The sequence below is a fragment of the Raphanus sativus genome, unplaced genomic scaffold, assembly GCF_000801105.2.
Source record: "Raphanus sativus cultivar WK10039 unplaced genomic scaffold, ASM80110v3 Scaffold1044, whole genome shotgun sequence".
Taxonomy (NCBI): domain Eukaryota; kingdom Viridiplantae; phylum Streptophyta; class Magnoliopsida; order Brassicales; family Brassicaceae; genus Raphanus; species Raphanus sativus.
This window is the reverse complement of record NW_026616358.1, coordinates 10,397-16,808: the sequence shown is the minus strand read 5'-3', so window position 1 is coordinate 16,808 and position 6,412 is coordinate 10,397. Positions and strand designations below refer to the sequence as shown.

At 44.0% G+C, this 6,412-nt stretch overlaps 1 non-coding gene across 1 annotated transcript; it reads left to right on the top strand.

The window, feature by feature from the left end:
- The first annotated feature begins 1,100 nt into the window (after nucleotides 1–1,100).
- Nucleotides 1,101–1,207, top strand: LOC130503597 (small nucleolar RNA R71). Its single transcript, XR_008940876.1, has one exon. It is a non-coding gene; the product is annotated as a small nucleolar RNA R71 (small nucleolar RNA).
- Nucleotides 1,208–6,412: the final 5,205 nt, after the last annotated feature.

The following is a 6,412-nucleotide window of genomic DNA, read 5'->3' as shown; positions in this document are numbered from 1 at the left end:
TAGGGCACTTTCGGTACATACTGACGAGCAGGAGAAGGTGCTGCAGTCGGTGGAACAACCCCAGCGGGTCGCTCTGCTTCAGGCGGAACAGTCTCAGTAGGTTGTTCTGCGTCATCCTCATCTGTGGGTACAGCTTTAGAAGGCTGATCCGACTCCTTCTGCTTCCCTTTCTCAGCCGATGTGAATCTCCTGGGGTCTAGATCAGGCAGTTGCTTTCCACTCCTCAACCCTACTGCATTGCACTCCTTGGGGTTCTTGTCTGTTTTCCCAGGGAGAGTTCCTTGCTGTCTCTTCACGTTCTCAGCAGTTGAGCAATCTGAATATCCATCTGTCTCATATGGCTTGAGACATTGTCATACTTCACACTCAGGTCATTGAACATATGATTCATCCTGGCGTTGATGTCGTTTGTGACCTGGTTCAGTGCTTTCCCTTGGATCTGCTGTCCTTGGAGCAGCTGGCTCATCATATTGGCGAGGCTCTTCATGTCATCATGCGGAGCAGTCTGAGTCGGTTGTGCAGCTTGCTGATTAACCGGCTGTTTCTGGCTGTGGAACTGAGCATTCTGAGCTGGGTTAAGGACAAAGGTTCTTCCCTGATTGCCATAAGGCCTTTGGTATCCACTGTTCTGACCCTGGTTCCCTTGAGCTTTATCGTCTGGTTTAGGGGCATTGAACAGGTGGGGATTGTTCCTCACGTTAGGGTTCGGGTGATAGTTCTTGAACTGCCATCCTTGCCCATTCACGTAGCTCACTTCATGCTGATCCTCAGCCGACTGATCTGCCTCTGATGTGCCTTCCGCGGTAGCTTTATCCTGTGGAGATTCTTCCATGATGAAGACCTGGTTCTGGTTACTCTTAATCAGCTGATCGACCTTGGCAGAGAGCTCATCAATCTTGCTGTTGTCGATGCTCTTCACCTTCTGAGTGCGATCAGTCTCGCGGTTATTGTCAGCTGAGCTTGAGGCCATGTTCTCAATCAACTCGAATGCACCTTGAGTGGACTGAGTCATGAAGTCTCCCTTACTGGCTGAGTTCAAAGCGTTCCTGTACTCCCAGCCTACTCCATCGTAGAACACTCCCAGCAGATAGTCTTCCTCAAAACCGTGATGTGGGCATTCTCTGCGGTAGACATTGAATCGCTCCCAAGCATCACAGAACGGCTCGTCCACCAATTGTTTGAAGGTCACGATCTTCTGTCTCAGAGCTGCTGTCTTCGATTTCGTGTAGAAGTGGCTTAAGAAGCCTCTCGGACTTGTTCCCAAGTGGTGAGTGATCCGGTGGGTAGTGAATCAAGCCAGCGAGCAGCTTTCCCATCAAGAGAGAAAGGGAACAGAGTACACTTGATGTAATCGGGTGGTACTCCATTCGCTTTAGTGAAACCACACATCTTCTCAAAGTGCTCGATGTGGTCCATCGGTATCTCAGCAGGAAGCCCATTGAAGATCTTCCTTTGCACTAGACTTATCAAGGCTGGCTTGATCTCGAAGTCTTGCCTTGTGCACGGTGGAGGGGTTATGGCAGATCGCGTAGCGGGCAGATTACGCAGTAAGTTTCTCTGGCCGATCTGGACCACTCCCTCCTGTTGGTTCGCAGCATTCAGAGCAGCTTGCTCGGCAGCAGCTTGCTGCGCTTGGATCGTCTGCTGCATCTGCTGCATCTGCTGTTGCATGAGTGCAAACGCAGCAGTGAGATCATCTGGATGATCACCCATGTTGGTGTTCGTTGATCTCGGCTGTTGACGGTTCTGTCGTTCCAATCTCGCTAGTTCCTCGTTAGAAAGCTGATGCAATGGCCCTTGTGCGTTGCTCCGAGTATGTCTACTGGTCATGCACCTGGATCATCAGCTGAAACAAAGAAAATAACACGAGTTAGATATCTTAGACTAGATATGAAACCGAAAATTAGAGGTAAAAAATCTGGTCCCCGTCGCAACGGCGCCAAAACTTGATACACTAAAAATGAATCCTTGCTACTGCCAAGTTAACAGTTGCAATTGTAGTACTTGAGATTCAAATCCAGAGGACCAGTCTACACTCTAGTTCTATAAGTTTCAGAATCAAGCTAAGAAGAAGATATGATTTGGTTGAAATAGGCGATAGTAAACAAGCAAAATAAACACGAGATTGATTCAATTAAACAAGAGCTAGCCTAGGGTATTTCATTGGGTGTTGAATTGGAGCCAAACAATTATTCAAGCGCGATGAAGTGCTTTCTAGAACTCGGATCACTCAGCTGGAACACTCCACTGTCGTGGTAGTGATCGCTTTGCAGATCGATCTCACCACCTAACTGTCGTTGGGATGAGAATCGATTGCAAGCTTTAGAGAACAGGTCCGATCAGTTCACTTACCACCCTAATATCTACTTTCGCTGATTAGGGATACTAAGCTCATTCAATACATGTCAAGTTATCATCCTAAGCGGTTAACTAAGTGATGAACTAGTGATCTAACATCAAGTGATCAGTTTAATGAAAGCAGTAAGAACAGTATGAATGAAGAACAGTTATGGATCGCTTATCTATGTTTAGCTCATGTCTCAACACCCTAAAAACCCTAGGCGAGCAAGGTCACTACTCGATCATGATGCACATAAACAAAGACATAAATCCTGAATAAAATTGCATAAGAACAGAGTATGAAACAATAGGGTTCAGATGATCTTCTCTATGAGAGGATGGATTCTTCTCCCTTACAAGTTGCAGATCGCAAAAATCAGTGTTCTCTTGTAAAAACAGCGTAAGAAAAATAGAAAATAGATAGATGGCGTTTTATATGGAGGCGCCAATCAGAAGAGAAAAAGATTAGGGCAACAAGGCTTTAATTCCTGAAATAGGAGTTTCCATATTCGTCTGGAACAATCTCCGGATCACTCCGTCTGCTTGTTCCGCTTGAGAGAGAACAGTCTCGGGACTGTTCTTTTGAGTGTTCTCCGCAGGAATGCTCCAAAAGGACATCTTTTCATCAGGCACCTTCTCTTCTTTCTTCTGCTAACTCCAGACCTGTAAAAGGTCAAAAAGGACTAGACTGACACGAATTAGTGACTTGAAACAAATGAAAACATATATACAATGATGTGAAAAACACCATATATCATCTGCGCAGTCTGAGCTTCTTTGTTTATTATTTCTCCTTGTATGTCGATTTAGCTATTTATGTATGTGTGATGTTAACCAAATGCATCAAGGGAAACAGTTTCCTCTTTCTTTACTTCTCTCTCGCGAACTCCTCTCTCTTTCTCTTGAATTCTCACAATGGTTATCATAATCTCCTCTTAACATCTCCTTAATCTTTACATTCTTACATGGTATCAGAGCACTAAAAGCTCTTGGAACCAATTCTCTTATTTTCTTTTCTTACTTTTCCGCAAAACTCTGAATCTTTCTTTTCTATTTTTGGCAAAGTTCTTGGTGTTCTTCACTTGTTCTTGATTTCCAGCTTAAAAATTTGCCAAAAATGGAAACTCACTCAAAGATGGTGTCGATACCAGTGACTCTAAAAGGTCCGAATTACTTGCTATGGTCAAGGCTTGCCAAGACAGCACTAGGAGGCAGAGGTCTTTGGGAGTGCGTGGAGGGCAAGGCTACAACCAAGACTGTCCTAGGAGAGGATGGCAAAGAAGAGGCTAGTGCGGCTGAAGGTGATAGGAAGAAAGGTCAGGAGGACCTCATGGTGCTTTCAATCATTCAAAACAGCCTAGATGCGCCTATCTTAGAAGCTTATTCCTACTGTGAAACCTCCAAAGAACTTTGGGTAACACTTAAGAAAGTGTATGGGAACATCTCCAACATCAGTAGGGTGTTTGAAGTCAAGAGGGCTATCAACACTCTCTCCCAAGAGGACACTGACTTCTCTACTCACTTTGGGAAGTTCAGGTCACTTTGGGCAGAGATGGAGATGTTGAGGCCATCCAGTGTTGACCCGGAAGTGATTAATGAGAGAAAAGAACAAGATAAGGTGTTTGCCTTGCTCTTTACTCTCAACCCGGTGTATGGTGATCTGATTAAGCACATTTTGAGGAGCGACAAGCTTCCATCTCTAGAGGAGTTGTGTGCTCAGATACAAAAGGAGCAAGGATCAGTGGGGCTATTTGGAGGAAAGGGAGAGCTCATCCTTGCAAACAAAGCTGATGGTGTAGAGGCTCCTGTTGAAGGCGCAGCAAACAAAGGACACTACAAACCTGGAGACAAGAAGGTGTGGGAGTGTGACCACTGCAAGAAGAAAGGTCATGGGAGAGACAAGTGCTGGATTCTCCACCCACACCTCAAGCCCCAGAAGTTCCGAACTGATGCAAAAGCCAACTTCTCTGGTGATGTGGGAGAGACCTCTACCCCTATGCGCGCCAAGGCTACTAGTGATGGAGCACACAATGAGAATGTCAAGAAATCTGACATTGAAGCTCTCATCAAAGCCTTAAGGGAGTCTGGTAAAACACTTGGTTATTCTCTAAATGCATCATATAGATTGTCTAGTGCTCCTCATGCTCTTACAACAAATATGAATGCATCTAGTAGCATCAAACCTTTGATAATAGACTCTGGCGCCTCTCATCATATGATTAGTAATGCTGAGTTAATTGAGAACATTAAACCTGCTTTAGGACATGTTAAAATTGCTAATGGTGATAGAATTCCCATTCAGGGTGAAGGAACCATTAAATTGTTTGATAGAGATACCAAAGCATTTTATATGCCATCTTTTGCATCAAATTTGCTTTCTGTCAAAAGAGTTGCTACTGATTTACATTGCAATGTAATATTCAGTCCTAATGAGGTTATGTTTCAGGATATTGAGACTCTTAAGTTGATTGGCAAAGGTGTTACAAAGGAGGACTTGTACCTACTTGAAGACATCAAGACCAGTTCAAATTTATCTGCTTTTAGTTCAATTCCTGTCTTAGATAATGATGTATTGTGGCATGCTAGACTAGGTCATCCTCATTCTCGTGCCTTGAACATTTTATTACCTAATGTTGTGTTTAAAAATGATGGCTGTGAAGCTTGTATCCTTGGTAAACACTGCAAAACTGTCTTCCCAAAATCGTCTACCATTTATGAAAATTGCTTTGATCTCATACATTCTGATGTCTGGACTGCACCATGCATATCTAGAGAGAATCATAAGTACTTTGTCACGTTTATTGATCAAAAATCCAAGTATACTTGGCTGACTATGATTCAAACTAAAGATAGAGTGCTTGATGCTTTTATTAATTTCCAGAACTACATAACTAATCATTTCAATGTTAAGATCAAAGTATTCAGGTCAGATAATGGGGGAGAATATACAAGCAAAGCATTCAAAAGCCATCTAGCTAAACATGGGATCATTCACCAAACTAGCTGCCCATACACCCCACAGCAAAATGGAGTTGCTGAGAGGAAGAACAGGCACCTAATGGAGGTGGCGAGATCCATGATGTTCTATACCAACATGCCTAAACGATTTTGGAGTGATGCTGTGATGACTGCATGCTATCTCATCAATCGGACGCCTACAAGAGTGCTTGAGGACTCCACACCATATGAGGTATTGAACAAAAGAAAACCCTCCATTGATTACTTACGGGTCTTTGGGTGTTTGTGTTTTGTATTAAGGCCAGGTGAGCACAGAAACAAGCTAGAGGCAAGAAGTATCAAGGCAGTGTTCATTGGCTATTCAAATACACAAAAGGGGTACAAGTGCTATGTACCAGAGACTAGGAGAGTCATGGTGTCCAGGGATGTGAAGTTTGTTGAATCAAGAGGCTACTTTGAGGAGAAAGATTGGGAGAATCTCAAAGATTTATCTCAGGAAGCCTCGGATAGAGCACTGAACCTGAAGCATATTATGGAGAGTCTTGGCATCAACATGGGTCAGGGATCAGCACCAGTGATTCTTGAGGGTGAGCAAGTTATTCATCCTAATCCTGAAGGGGGGAATCAAGAGGGTTCTCACACTGGTCAAGAGGGATCAGATGAAACAAGAGAGGTTCAAGAGGGAACACACACTGATCAAGCGCAAGAGGTTCATGATCAGGATGAAAACAATCAAGGTGTGCCATCAGTACAAGAGCAAGAGGCTGTACCTGATGAAGTTGAAAGTATAGAAGAAGTCCAGCCGCTTAGGAGAAGCACAAGGGTCAGGAATCCACCATCAAACTGGAGCAACACAAGGGTATATTTCAACAGCCAAGCAGTTGCTCATCCAACTCAAGCAACATGCTCCCTAGCTCAATACCCTAAGGATCATCAAGTGTTCATTACCAACCTTGATGAGGCTTACATACCAAGGACATATGAGGAGGCTATGGCAATCAAGGAATGGAGAGACTCAGTAGAAGATGAGATGGGGGCTATGGAGAAGAATGAAACCTTCTTTGAGAGTGAGCTTCCCAAAGGCAAGAAGGCAGTGACCAGCATGCTTCTGTTC